Source organism: Mesoplodon densirostris, chromosome 14 (genome assembly GCF_025265405.1).
Source record: "Mesoplodon densirostris isolate mMesDen1 chromosome 14, mMesDen1 primary haplotype, whole genome shotgun sequence".
Classification (NCBI taxonomy): domain Eukaryota; kingdom Metazoa; phylum Chordata; class Mammalia; order Artiodactyla; family Ziphiidae; genus Mesoplodon; species Mesoplodon densirostris.
The window spans coordinates 40,005,686-40,024,436 of record NC_082674.1 but is presented as its reverse complement, the minus strand read 5'-3'; the positions used below and the strand labels follow the sequence as shown (position 1 = coordinate 40,024,436).

The 18,751-nt window shown below is 39.4% G+C and overlaps 1 protein-coding gene across 3 annotated transcripts in view; it reads right to left on the bottom strand.

Annotated features, from left to right (window-relative positions):
• FOXN2 (forkhead box N2) overlaps positions 1 to 18,543 on the bottom strand; it is a 58,234-nt gene extending 39,691 nt beyond the window's left edge. Inside the window, exons 1-2 of one of the 3 annotated variants that reach the window (XM_060117703.1) lie at positions 18,383 to 18,543; positions 14,822 to 14,872 (exon numbers count right to left, since the gene is read on the bottom strand). The gene's annotated coding sequence lies outside the window, so the exon portion shown is untranslated. Of the gene's footprint in view, positions 1 to 14,821; positions 14,873 to 17,477; positions 17,519 to 18,382 lie in introns of those variants that run through there. The other 2 variants (XM_060117702.1, XM_060117704.1) reach the window with 2 other exon arrangements.
• Positions 18,544 to 18,751: the final 208 nt, after the last annotated feature.

Genomic DNA, 18,751 nt, shown 5'->3' with positions numbered 1-18,751 from the left:
AAACCAGCTCTTGAGCAATCGTACTGAGAAGCCCCAAAGAAGACTTAAAGCACGGGATGATTAATCTGGAACTATATGGCAGCATCTGACCTACAGATACAGTTGTTTCTCACCATCTTCACCCGACTAGTCTAGCTTCCTATTTAAAGTCAGTCTCATTATAAATACTTTAAACATCTAAATTCCTGAAGCACGTGACAAATGAGTATGATATTTGGTTATATTTAATTATATATATTTACAATTTCTAATTATGCTTTTTTACATGGTCTTAAGACATCTGGAAACTTTATTTCTATTGACTTGCTATTTTACCTCTCACCAAGAACTTAATGTCATCAGTAAATTAAACAATCTTAGAAGTGTGAAAAGAGTAACCCCCTTCTCAGATTTGTTGCTTTCCTATCCAATCACTTTAAAGTAACCAATATAAAAAGCCGCATAGCACAGGGAGATGAGCTCGGTGCTTGGTGACCGCCTGGAGGGGTGGGATAGGGCGGGTGGGAAGGAGCGAGACGCAAGAGGGAAGGGATGTGGGAACAGATGTATATGTATGACTGATTCACTTTGTTATAAAGCAGAAACTAAAAAAAAAAAAAAAACAAACCAAAAACCATTTGACAGGCTAAGACAACCCTAGCAAGGGGAAACAGGCTGTCATTCACTTAGCTCATATGACTAAACAATGTTTTCCATAGGAAAAAAAAATCTATTACAGAGTTAAGGCATACATAGAAATCCAAAATGTTTGTGAGTTTTATCAGAACTGCCTGGCAATTACTTCAATTCTTTACTGTAATTTAAGCTTTGTCTCTGATTAAGATTTACTATATAATAAAAGGAATTTCCGTTCAATTTCCCCCTCCTTTCCTCACCTTCACCTCCTTAGGAATAAACCATTTTTATTAATTAATTATAAAACGTACCATAACTCAAGACTGGAAGCCACAGTACTATATTTTTTTTTCTTTTTCTTTTAAATTATTTATTTATTTATTTATGGCTGTGTTGGGTCTTCGTTTCTGTGCGAGGCTTTCTCTAGTTGTGGCAAGTGGAGGCCACTCTTCATCGCGGTGCGCGGGCCTCTCACTATCACGACCTCTCTTATTGCGGAGCACAGGCTCCAGATGCGCAGGCTCAGTAATTGTGGCTCACAGGCCCAGTTGCTCCGTGGCATGTGGGATCTTCCTAGACCAGGGCTCGAACCCGTGTCCCCTGCATTGGCAGGCAGATTCTCAACCACTGCGACACCAGGGAAGCCCGTCAGTACTATACTTCTTAGATTTATTCAGCAGTATAATAAGCTTATAATAAGCTCAACAAAATATTTTAGCAGTTTAAAGATACTAATTATTTTCAAAATCTTAAGAGTTCCTCATTTTTAAATAAGGAAAACAATTTTCTTGTTAATTTATCACATTGGTAGTGATAATAGTGTAACACTTATTGAGCACATACTATTTGCAAGGCTTTGTGTAACAAATTTAACGCTAGAACTTTAAAGATATTCTATTAACTCAAATTATCTGATAACTTTGGTAACCCTGAGGTAAGAAAATTAAGCCATATAAAAGGAACTCACAACCTTTCCTACAATACATTCTTTGTTTTAAGGTTCTCTATTATAAATACTGTCCATCGCATAAAATCCAATATTGAGATTAGAGGGTAGATTCAAATCCCAAAAGTACTACTGCAAAAAGATGTATGTTTGATTATAATGCTACATGATGTCATGTATCCAGGACAACTGAAGCATTATGAGCTCTTAAGGATAAAACTGCCTCTTGGTCATAGATTTAGGTGACACAGCATGTGATCCATTGTCTCTAAACAAGAAATGTGTGCAGCTGCATTTTCCAGTCAAGAAAGGGAAAGGGAGGGAAGGACGCAGAATACAAAAGGGTCAAAGATTTGTCTCATAGAGAAACAGTTTTTCAAATAGCGGTAAAAAAATAAAATAAAATTGAGTGTGTGTGCGTGGGGGGCGCTTCCCTGGTGGCGCAGTGGTTGAGAGTCCGCCTGCCGATGCAGGGGACACGGGTTCGTGCCCCGGTCCGGGAAGATCCACATGCTGCGGAGCGGCTAGGCCTGTGAGCCATGGCCGCTGAGCCTGCGTGTCCGGAGCCTGTGCTCCGCAATGGGAGAGGCCACAATAGTGAGAGGCCCGCGTACCGAAAAAAAAAAAAAAAAAAAAAAAATTGAGTGGGGGAAAAAAACTTGCCCCAACTCGTGCTAAAAGCAGAAAACACTAAAATTTGGGAGGGGAGTGGGATCTGTTGTGGTAATCTTCCACTGAATCCACTTTTCTCCTAAGTTAACTTGCCCAAATACATTGTGTAAACCATGGTTCAAATGCCATGTCTACCTAAACAATTTTGTGCTACTTGCATACAGTATATAGAGGTTCCCTACACACTGTTACAGCACTTGTCTCCCCCCACCCTCCAAAAAAGTCTCAGTTGTTCATTTGTTTCTTGCAGAAGTTAAAATGAAGCAATAGCTTTACAAGTTAAAAAAAAATTGCTTCTAACCAGTAAACAAACATGATATTTTCCGTATAAAGACCAAATACTTTTTTTTTTTTAACAATGAATTCCCTAGCACATAACCCTGCCTTTCATACAGAGAAATACTGGTTTCAAAAAATAGTACCAGGGCTTCCCTGGTGGCGCAAGTGGTTGAGAGTCCGCCTGCCGATGCAGGGGATACGGGTTCGTGCCCCGGTCTGGGAGGATCCCATATGCCGCGGAGCGGCTGGGCCCGTGAGCCATGGCCGCTGAGCCTGCGCGTCCGGAGCCTGTGCTCCGCAACGGGAGAGGCCACAACAGTGAGAGGCCCGCATACCGCAAAAAAAAAAAAAAAAAAAAAATAGTACCACAAGAGATCTAAATTGAGTGAAAATTGTTTTCTCTGTCGAGAAAAATAGCTATTTCTAATAAATGTTTTTTAAAAGTTGATAACAAAATAATTTGTAAACTTCTATTAGTATCTAAAACATAGCAGTAGTTTACCTTACATGTTATTAAACATAGTGATAAAAAAAAAGCACTACTAGCTTTCAGAGTAAATCTAGCTGAGAAAACCCATCTTCTTAATCTTTGGGACTGCAATCAATGCCATATCTGAACCAAAATGTGTTAAAGGCTGAAAAAAACTGACAGTATAGAAAAACAAACAAACAAACCACAAATGGAGAGAAATATCCTTACCATCTAGAATTAGAAGTAACGTCACCTGTGCTACAAACCATATAGTGACCAGTTAGCCAAACAGCACTTTGGTTTTTTGATAGCCTTGTAACTGTACTTGAAAAGTTATTTTGAAAGGAACAAAGTTACAGAAACCTGAAAATCAACAGATCTAATGTCCTAAAGTACAAAGATAAATTTTGTTGGCATGTGAATACAAACAGGTGGTATTCTTTATCACCAAAATTTATTTATGTGTAATATGGTTTTCAGTGCCTTGAACATAAGCTATAATTAGTCAGCCATGCAGTAAATCTACAGTGAATTGTTCCACTGAAAATAAGAATCTTTTAAAAGCACATTCATGATCAAAATAAATTTAATAAAGGCAGACAGTGATATCTTACCTTACTAATAACCCCCATATCAAATTTGGAAACCAAGATTAAAACTTAAGACTGTATACTGGTTGACTTAATATACTGATTTTATATGTACTTCTAAAAACAATACAAAAGCATGATTAACTTAACACAGAATTAAGTCTTCTTTAAAATAGGACTAAACTAACCCTATATGAACACTTACTTAAGTAAAATATATTTATGCTAAAAATTATTAAGGGTATATATTATTGGTATTTCCCTGGTGGCACAGTGGTTAAGAATCTGCCTGCCAATGCAGGGAACATGGGAGCCCTGGTCTAGGAAGATCCCACATGGCGGAGAGCAACTAAGCCCGTGTGCCACAACTACTGAGTCTGCGCTCTAGAGCCTGCAAGCCACAACTACTGAGCTCGCATGCCACAAGTACTGAAGCCCGTGTGCCTGCAGCCCGTGATCCGCAACAAGAGAAGCCACCACAACAAGAGAAGTCTCCGCTCGCCGTAACTAGAGAAAGCCCACCCCGCAGCAAAGAAGACCCAACACAGACAAAAATAAATAAATAAATTTATTTTTTAGAAAGTATATGTTATTAAATAGACTATCTCCAGAGCATTTTATTTATTTATTTATTTATTTATTTTTTTGCGGTATGCGGGCCTCTCACTGTTGTGGCCTCCCCCGTTGCGGAGCACAGGCTCCGGACGCGCAGGCTCAGCGGCCATGGCTCACGGGCCCAGCCGCTCCGCGGCATATGGGATCCTCCCAGACCGGGGCACGAACCCGTATCCCCTGCATCGGCAGGCGGACTCTCAACCACTTGCGCCACCAGGGAGGCCCCTCCAGAGCATTTTAGAAAGTAGTAATACTTATCTGTAATAATCATTCAAGTTTCTAAATAAACTTACATGGAATATAAAACCCGAATTCTAAGTAGCCACATCAACTGCAGCTATTTACAGCTAGTTGTCACTACTAGTAGATAGAATCAGCAACTGAGTGGATGTTAGTTCCATTTGATAATACTATATAGAGAATACTGAAAGAGAATATGGCTGTTTTTCTTCTTGGAGGTAGATCAATGTTTGTGGTGATGTGTGTGTGTGTGTGTGTGTGTGTGTATTTTTTGCTTTGACCTGTTGAGTTGGAGGTACTTGTGAGATACTTAAGTAGAGTGGGCGTTTGGGATATATGTGATCTAAAGTTCAGGAGAGAGGTTTGGTCTGGAGATAGATTTTGGAGTTGTTAAACCTGAAATCTGCCCATCTTTCTCCACCTTCACAGTCACAACTATAGTCCAGGTCAACATCATCTCTCATCTAGACCACTGCAATGGTAGTCTACATGAATGGTACCCCCTACGGTTTGTGTTCTGCACAAACATACACAGTGGCTCTGATACTATCTTCCTAAATTAGTCCCCCTGCATCTATGCCTGATGCTCCTAATTTGTTCTCTATAATATAGCATAATCTTAAAAAATGCAAAACTGAAAATGTCCCTTTCTTGCTTAATCCATCAAAGGGACCCTTAGGTCAAAGTCCAAAGGCCTTAACATGGTGTACGAGACTCTGCCTAACTTAGCCCCTGTCTAACATCTCTGGCCTTATCTTTTGCCACTCTCCCTTGTTCTCCCCACTTGAGATGTCTGAATAGGCCATGCTTTCTCCTCCTCCCTCAGGGTCTTTACAAATGCTACTATCTTTGCCTAAAATACTCTTCATTTCATTCTTACTTGTATGTACATTTCACCTAGCCCTGGCTAATGGCTATCATTCGTATTTCAGCTTAAAAATCTTGAGACTTTCTCTAACATCCCAGACGACAGAGGGCCCCAAGTTCTTTTCTTCCATAATTGCCTATACTTTTTAATAACATTTGGCACACCTGAGATGGCTCAATACGCATCTTTCCTAACTGACTGAAAGCTCCATAATGGCAGAAAAAACAGTTGTCTGTTTTGTTTACTGCTCAAATATTTACTGTCTAACAGATCTTGGTTCCAGCTCTGCTACTACATAACTGTGACATCTATAAACTGAGATGGTTGAACTTTTGTTCTACAATAATCTAAGTGCTATTAAAAACTGAAATTCAGGGCTTCCCTGGTGGCGCAGTGGTTGAGAGTCCGCCTGCCGATGCAGAGGACATTGGTTCGTGCCCCGGTCCAGGAAGATCCCACGTGCCGCAGAGCGGCTAGGCCCGTGAGCCACGGCCGCTGAGCCTGCGCGTCCGGAGCCTGTGCTCCGCAACGGGAGAGGCCACAACAGTGAGAGGCCCGCGTACTGCAAAACAAACAAACAAACAAACAAAAAAACCCTGAAATTCAAATATTACTAGCTTTCCTGTAGATATATACATGGTAAGACCTACCTTTCCTACTTGTATGTACATTTCCAACATGTGTGAGTGTGTGTATAAATTATGTACACATAATTTATGTAAATGAGAGCTAGTACTTTCTTACATAAAAAAATTCATTGAATGCTTATTGATACCAGGTGTTTTACTAGTATTAACTCTTTTAATCTTTGTAACAACTCTACCAGGCAACTGCTATTATCAGTGTCCATTTTATGTGGAAACAGATGCAGAGAGATTAAATAGTGTACCCACATCACAAATCTTGAAGTGGCACAACGGGGATATAAGCTCAGGGAATAATGTGACTCCAGAGCTCATGCTCTTCACTAGTATACTAGCTGTCATCCTACCTAGATTGCTTCATAAGAACAACAACAAAAAAAGCTACATACTATCATCAATATATCTGACTCAGTATCTATCAATACATCCTCAACCTAATGCTCTTCCATATGAAGTTAGTCCAAACTAGACAAACCTGTTCAAATACTTCCTGCACATTTCTCTATATGCTTGCTCCCGCTATTCTAAACATCAGGATTGTCTACCCTCCCTACCACCAATCAGTCAAAACCCTAATATTTAAGGCCTCATTTAATGACAACTCCCGCATGTCATTCCCACCTGAACTTCTCTTAGGGATTTTCAATCTCTCTCACAATGTTCCAATTGCATTTATATGTCCTCTTTTTACAGTAGTTATTTGTGTCAACAGCTCAAAAGAAACAATTGACATGAAATCACTTTATAAACACTAAAGTTCTATATTATAAAGTATTTAATCCAGACTAAATAAAAAACCAGAGGAGACTAGGAAACAATGGGTTCAACACACCTAAGCAGAATACTTCAAGCAAGTACAACCTGGCTCTAACTTGCTGCGAACTAGACGAGAAACACAAAGGTAAAATTATACTCAAATTATACTGCATGATAAGTTTTTTTCAATTAAACAAAGGAGACATTTTAATCAAACTATATGGAACAAAAAGTTGAAGGGTGAAATATGATATTCATTAAAAAAATATTTACTGAGCAATTAACTTTCAAGTAAAGAATATTATGTTAGATACTATGTTCCATTCTGCTCTGTGAGCTTTTCACTTCCTAAATTTCAGTTCTCTACTTCAGAAATATTTGGAAAATAGTTTTATCACAAAAGGAAACTTTTAAACATCAATTATTTTATTTCCATCTGAACAACATGCTCTTTTGAAGTTGTAATTAAAGAATGCCTAATGCTAATCCATGTGTATGAAGAACTACTAAAGGAAAAGTTTGAAAAAAACAGAGATAATGAGTTGTTAAAGGTACTGACACACCATTAATAAGACTCCATTATGACTATAAAATCCACCTCACTCAATCCTACTCATTGGGGAAAGTTCCTACTCTGTGTTCCCACAGTACTAGAATCCATGTCTAGAAGGGTATGTCTCACACTGCAATTATTTACTTTCATGCATCTGATTCTTGTTATTAAACCCAATTTTTTCTCCGTAATTTAAGAATGGTCCTAGGTGTACACAATGTAGGTTAGCTTCTGAATATTGGAAAAAGCTAAAGCATTAAAAGTCAAAGCACTAACACTTGTATATGCGCAACAGAAAGACAATCCCATGACCCTTTCACAACTTCCCAAAGGATCTTTAATAGATTCTTAAAGGCTCTCTTAACTATGAAGAAATAATCAGGGCAAAACAACAGGTTCAGAATTTTGTGACATCTATATACAATCAGTGGACGGCATTAAGTGGCAATAATTTCAGAAGAAATGAAAGTTTTTTGTCAAGATTTTAGGAAAAAAAGACGTGACCACTCCCTGAATTAAAATTATCAGGAAAATGATTTTGGGAAGATGGCAGCTGTCGTGGCAGCAAATTTTTGATTCCTTGCAAATCTTCACATAAAAACAGGCAGAGCAGCTATGGAGTAAACCCCAAACCCATGGGTAATAACTACAATAAAACTATTTAACAAAGTCTCCCTGCAAACCTCAAAATATAAGGATGTAAACAAACCACCAACAGCCCACAGACTTATTTTCTATCAGTGTCTAAGTGAGAGAAGATAGAGGGAAGCAATGAGGTGTCTGAGGGACTTGAGAACAGAAGCACAAAACAGCCAAAAGGTATTCCCTGGAAAGTACTGAGAGACAGTTTGTGAACAGAAGCTGAAGCTATTCCAAAAGTGGGTAAGTGCAAGGGGTCTACAGTAAGACCTACAGGCATGGAACAATCTAGTCCCTTTGTGCTCTCAAAACCTGGCCTTTGGGGCTCTCTTCCAAGACAGACCCTAGACTTAAGAGGAAGTACTGGGAATAGAAACAAAATTGAGCAGGATAGGGAAAAACAAGATTAAGGAAAGAGGGTCCAGATATAAGTGCCAGAAAGAGTATAAAGAGCCAGAAAATCTCTGAAAGCCATCCACCATTTTTTAAACGATGGATAAAAACAAAAAACAGAGGACTGTGAAGTTAAAAGAGCTATCAGAACCAAGCCTCCTCCTACAAGTTCAAGAAAACTAGTTTCATAAAAAGAAATGATGAAAAGTGTTGAGGGTTGAAGATCATACAAAGTTACAATAAGGAAAGAGAAACAGAAAAATAGTTAAGCTCAGGACTTCCCCAGTGGTCCAGTGGATAAGACCCCATGCTCCCAATGCAGGGGGCCTGGGTTCGATCCCTGGCCAGGGAACTAGATCCCACATGCATGCCACAACTAAGAGTTCTCATGCTACAACTAAGAAGCCCGCATGCCGCAACTAAGAAGTCCGCATGCCGCAACTGAAGAAGCCTGCATGTTGCAACAAGGATCCCGCGTGCTACAGCTAAGACCCAGCACAGCCTAAATACATAAATAAAATAAATATTTAAAAAAAAGAAAAATAGTTAAACTCAGAGAAGCAAGGCAGAGGGGGATATGGGAGTGCTCCATGGGTAAAAGTTTCCATTTCACGAGGTGAATATGTTTTAGAGATCTGCTGTACAACACATTTCCTATAGTTAACAATACTGTATTATACACTTAAAATTTTAAGAGGGTAGATCTCGTGTTAAATGTTCTTACCACAGTAAAATAAATAAGTAAATAAAATAAAGATATAAAAGAAAAAACAGGGAATAAAATATCCTACAATGAAAGCATGCCAGAAAGATATGCTCACACGAGAGACAAAAATGAGCTTCTATTTCAAAAAGAGCTTAAAAAAATTACGTAAGACATGGAAAAAAAATCAGAATTAGAAAAGCTCAGGAAAGTGGCGGGTGTGTGTGTGTGTGTGGTGGTGGTGGTGTGATGAATGGGAGATTGGGATTGACATGTATACACTAATACGTAAAAAACAGATAACTAATAAGAACCTGCTGTATAAAAAAATAAATAAAATTAAAAAATTAAAAAAAGAAAAGCTCAGAAATAAAGTGACAGAGCTCAAGAAAGAATTTGAAATAAAAGGAAAAAAAACATTTCAGAAATGAAGACTTAAAGGACTACAAGAAAAAATAAACATATAAGATAAAGCCTTAAGAGAAACAAAGGGTAAAAAGGAAGAAAACTTAATCAGAAAGAAATAAAGAGGAAGGGAGAGAGGAAGGGTGCAAGCAGGCTAACCACACTGTCTAAGGACACATACTTGGGTAATAAAACCAAAAAGAAACTTAAGGAATTTTCAAAAAAGTTAGAATAGTGATTAGTTTTTTTGTTTGTTTGTTTGTTTTCCTGTACGCGGGCCTCTCACTATTGTGGCCTCTCCCATTGCGGAGCACAGCGCAGGCTCAGCGGCCATGGCTCATGGGCCCAGCCGCTCCGCGGCATGTGGGATCTTCCCGGACCGGGGCACGAACCCGTGTCCCCTGCATCGGCAGGCGGACTCTCAACCACTGCGCCACCAGGGAAGCCCTAGTGGTTAGTTTTTGAAGGAAGGGAGTTATATTGTGGAAGAGGCACTCGAAAGGGCTTCTAAGGTAGCTGGCAAAATTCTATTCCTTAACCTTGAAGATGGTTACATGAGGGTTGGCCTTAGAATTAATTCACTAAGCTGCACATTTCTTGTGTGGTTTTCTGCATCTACATTTTACTTTACAGTAAAAAGCATTTTAAAAATTTAGAAAATAAAAAACCATAAATGGTATTAATTTAAAACTACTTCTAGCTATCAGTAGAAAACATAGTAACAAAAAACTCTTGGAATAATCTTCAAAATGACTTAAAAAAATTACACGGCAAACCAAGAGACAAGTTTCCTACAGTGTTTCATCCCGATGTTTGGCAAACAGGACAATGAATTAAAAGTCCACCATCTTATTATACAGAACATACCTGTTCTGTTTTTCACGTGTAACACATGGTTTAAAAGTGTTTGACATTTACTCATTCTTAGAATAAATTGCAACTAATACTTAAAATTTGTAAAAGATTTTTTTCAGTTAAGAGGTACTCTAAAACTGCCAAGAAAACTCACCTTTGAGACAAACAAACATGGTCTTCTTAAAAATAAATATAATTAAATTCAACAAGCATTCACTCAGCACATGTTATTACGAGGTGTTTACAATTTAGTTGAAGAGATATGTAACACATATAAGAGGAAGCTATATATAGTAAGTGTTTTGAGAAAGGTACAAAGTAATATGGGTTCAGAAGAAGAAAAGGGCATCCCACCTGCATTAAAATTCTAACCAGACGCATCTCATATTCCTCCAATCCATCTTCTACAATACTGGCAGAATGATCTTTCAAAGACCCCAAATCCCCCTTTTAAAATACTTCACAAAATAACAGTACACAGCAGACAATTCAAAAGCCTAACAAGAACCAGGCAGGCAACAAACAAGTGAAGCTGGTCTGCTGTAAGACAACAGAGAATGATGGAGACTGCCAAAAGAGGGCAGCTGCTTATAAGCTTCACCCAATCAACCCATGAAACCAATGCTGCCACGATGTTCAATTTTTCAAGGGACAAAAGAACTCTAGATTTTTGTGTGAAATGTACCAATATTTAAATGTTGGCAAATACGCAAAAAAATTTTTTTTAATATTCCAGGCCAAACAAAACACAGCTGTAGGTAAAGGTTGCAAACTGTGGCTTACAGAAATGGTCTGTTATTAATATTATAACAGAGGGTCCCTACTGTCCTCAAAATTGAATAATGGCTGTCTTCCAATTCAAAGGAAAAAAATGAACAATTTTCTCTTATAAAGTTTTCTTCAAACTTTAGCACCTGCTACCATTAGTCTGCTAGCAATAGCAAAAATGCAAGAAAAAGTAGAAAAGAACATTTGATCATAGCCTCAAAATGGCTTAATCTTTTTTTGGTTGTGATTGTTTTTACCAAAAGTTGTGCTCATACCCACCATTTTATACTACATAACGTGCTATATGGTCAAATTTTCTATTCCTAAAATTGTTTCTAGATTGTATGATAGAATCAAATACACAAATGTATCTGTTCTTTAGCAAAAGAATGCCATGAGACTCCAGAAAAACCATGGGCCTAATAAAATCTACAATCTTTAGTACGGTGGCCTACAAATTCCACAAAAAATCTGGCTCCTGTTTGCACCTATTTCACACCACCCCAAGCTTCCTGAATATACAATGCTCTTTAACTTCTTCATGCTTTTAGATGTATTTTAGGCTCTCCACCCCATGTTTCAGAGAGACTCAAAGTCATCTCTTTAGGAGCCTTCCTTGAATTATACAATTTTTTCCAATCGTGCTTCCTTAGCATCCTATTTAGAGCCCTATTATAGAACTTACTTGCTATTCATAATTATTTGCTTATCTTTCCAACTCAGCCACTAGACAAGCAGTTTTCAAACTTTTGATGCTATCCCACAATAAGAAGTATATTTTTATAAGAGATCCATGATACACTTAACATATGTAACGGAAACAGAATGAAATAGCACTTTTACCCTTACCACATATAACACACTGAAATTTTCTATTTGATTGTATTTAAGAGATGTTGGTCACAATTTACTATGTTGATTCTCTATCATCCATTTAAGAAATATTGTACTAGAATATAAATCCTTGTAGGCAGAACAAAAATACATTCATTTTTATGCTCTACTGCAGACCATAACATTTAGTAAGCAAATGTTTAAATGAATGAAAATAGCAGCATCCTGTACTAGAAAAGTAAAAGACTAATAAGGTTTTGAAGTCAAGCAGACCCATCACCTACCAACTTTCTTATGCAATCTCTGACAAATGACTTAACCCCCTTACATCCCAAGGAATAACACCACTTACTTAATTCACTATGACAATAAAGTAGTGGCATTCATGTCACAGAATAGGCATTCTATAAATATTAGTTTGCTCTCTTTACCCTGTATTCTTCCTTACTTTTTCCTGGGAAAGAAGTATCTCATCCTGGCAAATAACCATTTTTCAAAGACTTCAGGTCACAGCACAAAGAATATGAAATTTAAAAATCTGACAGACCTGGGCTCAAACACCAAGGTCTGCATTTACATAACTTCTGTTTCTTTATAATAAAATATGTCCTGCACAGTTGTTTTGGAGAATTAAATTATATACTCATGTGTCTAGTATAATGCCATGCCAGAACATAGTAGGCACCTGATAAAAGGTAGTAATTGTTGCCATGATTATTAATAAATGTTGCTCAATCAGCATAGAGGTAGAATTTAAATTGAACTTTTAAGGATGGAGGAGTTGGACAGAGGCATAGGGCAGGCAGAAGGAACAGTAAAATCTCAATTTACAAGAAATCTCTTCCTGTTTTCCTGTATTTCCTCTTTTAAGATAAACAAACCACAAGGATGTAAGTTTATCAATTTCCTCAACTCTCTACCTCCAAGGTTATATAAAAACTCAAAATAACTGTTCTCTGTGTCAAAATTCTAATTTAAATATTAAATTATGCTCAGTGGGCTGAGCACTATAAAATGTGAAAAGTGTAAATGTATTAATAATACATTTTAGGGAGAATTTCAATAAGAGTCCAAAGTAACAGTGCTTTTAGTTAACCCAGTTAAGTAGAAAAAATTAACTGAAATTCTTATTCAACACGTCTTTCAAACCACTTCTTAGAAAAAAACCTCTAAGTAGCAAAAGCACCAAATGCCTCTGAAATACAATCAAGAAGCCAAGAATGTTCTTATACAACCTGCAAACTTTATAAGATACGAAGATAATTAACAATAATTAAACTATTCTGCTAATTAAACAGTAACACACCTACTTGGAGAGAATCAAAGTAATTTTCCCTTATCCATGTTCCCTTAACCATCCAAGATGGTTATTTTAATGGTATATATATTTAATCTTTTTGATAACAGCATATTTTCTAAATGGCTACTTAAGAACTTTATTTAGCCTTTTAGGCTTACAGTAATACTATGCTTACAACTGTCAGTGAAATAATACCTATGTAGGTGAGGGGATAAATTCTATTTATTTTATGTTCACATCAGGCAGACTCCAAAAGAGTAGAAATGATGTCTCTTGCTCACCACTATATCCTTAGCACTTAAATACAGAAGATGCTCAATGAATATTTGTCCAAGTTTAATGTTTATTTATGGACAAGAAAATTAGGTTGAGGGAAATAAAAAAATACATCAATTAAAATTAGGTCAAGGCCTTGAGCATGAGCTGTGCTTGGAAACTTGATTCCAAAGAGTATGATTGGGTGGGGAGTGAAACCCAACAAAGACCTCAAACAGGTGATCAACGTTTGTTAACATTATATCAATTTTATGTTCTTAGTATATACCCTTAATACGCTGTGAAGAAAATGGCACTTCACCTCTGTTGTCTTCCTCCCTAAAACTCTAACCCCAGTCTAATCATGAGGAAAATGTTAGATAAATCTCAACTGAGGGACATTCTGTAAGATTTCTGACTAGTACTCCTAAAAACTGTCACAATCATCAGAAATAAGAAAAATTTGAGAAACTAGAATTCTGGAACAGAAAAAGGACACTAGGGAAAAACTAATGAAATCTGAATAAAGTATGCAATTTAGTTAATAGTAAAGTAGCAATTTTGTTTCCTTAGTTGTGACAACTGTACCACTGTAAGATGTTAACAATAGGGTAAACTGGGTGAGGTATACTCTACTATCTTGCTACTTTTCTGTAACTGTAAAACTATTCTAAAATTAAATGTTTATTTAAATTTAAAAAGTTAGGGTAAGGGGAATAAGAAATATATGAATCAAAATCCTTTGGAAGTGTGATGATAAACATTCTTTTGGTTCCCATATATTTGGTAGCACTCATTCATAGAGTGGAAATTAAGTTACTGAACAAGTCTACAGTATTAATTATGAAGTCACATATGACCAAAGCAGATGCCCCTTATTCTTGTTTCCTAAAGCATCATTCTTAGGCCTCAACACTTCAATTACTAACTCTATAAAAAAAATTGTAACATTAGCTGTCACCTCTATATTGAATGGATTATCTCACAGCTCTAATCTCTAGTCATTAAAGGTTATATTCACCTTGATATCTCCCACTCACCTAACACTCCAACTAAACTCACCATCTTCTTGATTATGCTCCCCTGCCAAACCTCCTTCTCAAAGTTACTAATTTGTCCTTTAATAGATCTCTTTCCTTCCCATAGTCAATAATTAGTCCTGCACACTGCTGTCAAATGAACCTTCCTCAAATAAGGATTTTATCCTATCATGCCGAAGCTTAAATACCACTTTTTTTTTTTGGCATTAAACCATGCTTAAATTCAAAAGTGATGTTTTCAAGCCCATCCATAATTGGTTATTCCTTTGTACCCTTCACTTATAAAGAAAGACCTTTCCATCCATCTCTCCACCTCATAAGTGCTGCCTTTCCTTTACTCAGAAAATAATCAAATACTCACTAAGCATATAACATATACCTGAGGTGGGGGGGAAAAAGACTCCTCTGGGTTTTCTTGGGGTGATAAAACCTAAAAAGATAAAAAAGAATATGGGAATTTGTCTTATTCAAGGCTGTAGCCTCAGTTACTGTAACAATGCCTGGCACATAGTAGGTGTTCAAAAAATATTTATTAAATAAAAACAAGGCAGTATAAAATGCTACAACCCAACAGAATAATATGCTATTAGAGAAAAGAATTTCAGCTGGAGAGGTGGAAGACAGGTCTAAAATTCTATGATTCTAAGGCTAGCAGGGCAATCAAGATTTTAACCAAGCCTCAAGTTTGAGAAGATCTTCAGCAGTTAAGAGGATGTGTGCAGGTGCATTTCCAACAGGAAAATGTTGTATCAGCAAATGTTAAAAGTAGTAAATTGTTATACCATGTTGAAGTAGTGAATAATGAACAGTTCCTGTACGTCAGTGGAAGATAAGAAGGGAGAAGACTGGGACCAAAGTTTGAAAAATCTTGAGAAGAAATTTGGTATTATGCTTGATATAAGGTGTTTTGGTTGTTAGAGTGATATAACCTTTAGGAAAATTAATCTAATGGGAGTGACATGAAGGTTAGACTTTTGAAAACAAAAGCCTTACTTTCTTCAAGAAGCCTCCCCTGTCTGTATCATCTCACATGGTAAACTTTTTTTCACATATATTAATCATGTCTCTTCAACCCAAGAATAGGGATCAAATATTAGAACACTTTTTCTTCCCTAAGAAATCAGCAAAGGGACTTCCCTGGTGGTCCAGTGGTAAAGAATCCGCCTTCCAATGCAGGGGACCCAGGTTTGATCCCTGGTCAGGGAACTAAGATCCCACATGCCGTCGGGTAACTAAGCCAGTGTGCCACAACTAGAGAGAGAAAACCCGAACACCACACTAGGGAGAAGCCTGCGGGCCGCAACGAAGACCTCACACAGCCAAAAATTAAAAATTAAAAAAAAAAAAATCAGCAAAGAATTGGGCCCTCAAACCTTTGTTTTTGGAGGACTTTTCTGCATTTATGCAAGACCCACTTACTAAAATGACAACAATCTAAAAGCAAGGCACACACATACAAGCTGCCATAAGAACAAGATTAATCCTTGTTTGGATGGCACTTTTTAAAGTTTTATTTGATAGTCGGATCCCATAACAAATAATGTAGCTATCTCCCAGCATATGTTTTCAGTGCTTCCTGCTTTATATAAGTATTTCTTCACCTCATTTAGTTTTCTTTCTCAACTATGCACTGCTTTCAGTGGTCAGCACACATATTCATTTCTCAATTGCATTATCTTTTCAGCACCTAAGCCTCTCCAATCTTTTTAACTATTAGCTTCACTGAATTAGAATTAGAATTAAAATTCTAATGGTACTACTGTAACTTCTCCATACAGTTCTTTTAAACATTCTAAGTGTTTTCTGTGGTTTAGCACTCTTCAAGTAAAACTGATTCAAATAAAAACATGTTACAGAAATAATTCAAATTCACCAAAACACTTACAAAATGAAACATGATGCACTAATAACCAATGATTGTATGTAGTTCTTAAATTCTAAAAATTCCAAACTCTCCAAAAGTTTATCTTCAACCTTTTTTATCTTACTTTAGAATAATTTATTTAAAATTATTTCATTTTATTTATTTTACTTTTTATTAATTTTTTGATCTTCAGCCCATGACCTTTTACTTTTATATATTCTAAAACTTTAATTTCATTCCCTTAATATCTGTTGATGTTAACATTTATATGAACTGTTAATACTTTTCCTTAAAAAAGCTTAAGTGCCCATGCACAGATCAAACAAGTATTTATTTATCCCTAAACAAGTATTTTCACTGGTGATATATTTATATCTTTTCAGATCACAATTTTTATGTAAAAAGAGAAAAACTGAGATTTTTATGAAACTATCAAAAAGAAATCCTGCAGAATGTGATTATTTCTGATTACATCAGAAACTTTCATTAACGACTCTGAAATTCAAACGATCTTTTCCCAAAGTTGAGAAACTCCATAATGTACTCTTCTATTCCCCATCACTCCTTAATGGTACCTAACACTGCTGCTTAGATTTTAAAGATAAATCATCAAAACAGCAGAAAGCAAAAATGTCAATATATACCTTACAAGGACTGCCTGAAAACAAAGTCTTCCATTCGGTTGGAACAGAGATAGACATGAACGGTTCAGCTTTTTCCACTTCCCCATCTCAGAAAACACCAAAATACATGTGGATGCAAAGCTACTCATGGTTACAAAGCCCCCTGGCTACCAGTGAAGCCTCAGCCTTAGCTGCGCTAGGGCGCTCAGTTACACTCAACGGGCCACGTGGCTGTCACAATCAGAAGACAAGATTAACAGCGTAAACCAACCTGGAAATAATAACCTCCTCCCACAACCTCGGAGTTGGGGTAGAAGAAATAAAGTATGTGTCATTTCTTTGCACGCTAAGACTTTTTTCTGTAAGGAGAAAACCAAGTACAGAGGCTGCTTTAAAGAGGCTTTAAAGCAGAAATCAGGTCCAGGAAGATCCCGAGAGTACGCCCCCAGTGAATTAAGACACGCCAACTCCCGTAAGCTGCGATGGGAACAGAGGCATTCTGCAAAGGGGCAATGGGGTGGAGTTCGGTAAGATGGAGCACTACGCACATGGGCCGCTTTCCCCTGACTCCCACGTCCTCCCGGGTTCCAGCCTCGCTGCTGTTGCGATGGGGCGAACTCAGAAGGCTGAAGGGCCTCGCACACGCCCACACGACCTTTCACCTTCCCGGTAAGGGCAGAGATAACCAAGGGCCCAAGAGAAGCAGCGAACAGGAAGTGTCCATATTGCAGCGCTGAAACACTAACTCCCATCCCACCAAGACAGTCACCCTCGGAGGCCCCCCGGGCGCCCGCTGGAGGAGGGGCCAGAGGGTGCCTGGGTCGGCCACCCCCACATCCGGGACCCGCCCCTGCCCACCCCCAACGCCCAGCCGCCCCGCTGCTCGAAGTTCACTGCCGGCCGCGCCCGGAGCCTCCCCGGGCACTATTTGGCCGGGCCCAGCCAGTCCGCCCGAGGCCGGGCGAGGGCTCCATGCCCCGCACGTCTCGCTGCACTTTATGCCGGGGGCGGGGGGAGGGGTGTGTGTGTGCTGCAAAGACTCCCGACGGGCTTGGGGCGCTTCCCCCAACGGCAGATTCGTCCCGAGTCGAGCCCTAAGCATCCTCGGGGCCACCTCCCAGCCTTTCTGAAGAGCCGGCACCCCTTGCCGAGGTTTCCGCCGCGCGACACCCGGTCCCGGGCGGTCATTACACCCCTCAGGAAAAACTCCTAACTCCTCACGGGGCCGCACTACCCTCAGTTCGCCACCCCGCCGGGAGCCCACACGCCACCCAAGGCGCGCGCAGGGGAGACCCCCGCGCCAGCGTCAATCCCTCACGGGACAAAAATGTCCGGGCCCGTCACGGGACAGCCGCCTCAGCGCCCCACGCCCGGCGCCCGCCGCACGCGCTGCCCGGAGCGCGGTCGCCGGGCGGCGCCGGCTGGGGAGGGCGCCGCTCCTCCCGGGACTCACCGTCAGCTCGGCCGCCGCAGCGGAGGGGTGAGGAACGAGCAGGGGAAGACACAATATGGCAGAGCACCGCAGCTGCTCCCGGCGGCTTCCAGTAGCCGCCTCCGGGAAGACGCGGCAACGAGTAAGCACCGGCAGCTGCGGTGGCGGCCGCGGCAGTACCACATCCCCCTCCGGCTCTCTTCCTCCCCTCCCTCCGCCCTCCCCCGCTGCCATGGCAACGCGGCGCCAAGGAAATGAGCCCCGCCCCTCCCTCCGGTCCCCGCCTCCAGCGACCCCTTGGAAGGGGGGCTCCGCCCGTCCCTCCCTGTCCCCTCCCACCTCCTACCGGCGGGCCAGGCCTGGGACCCGGTAGGCTGCCCAGGCGGCGGG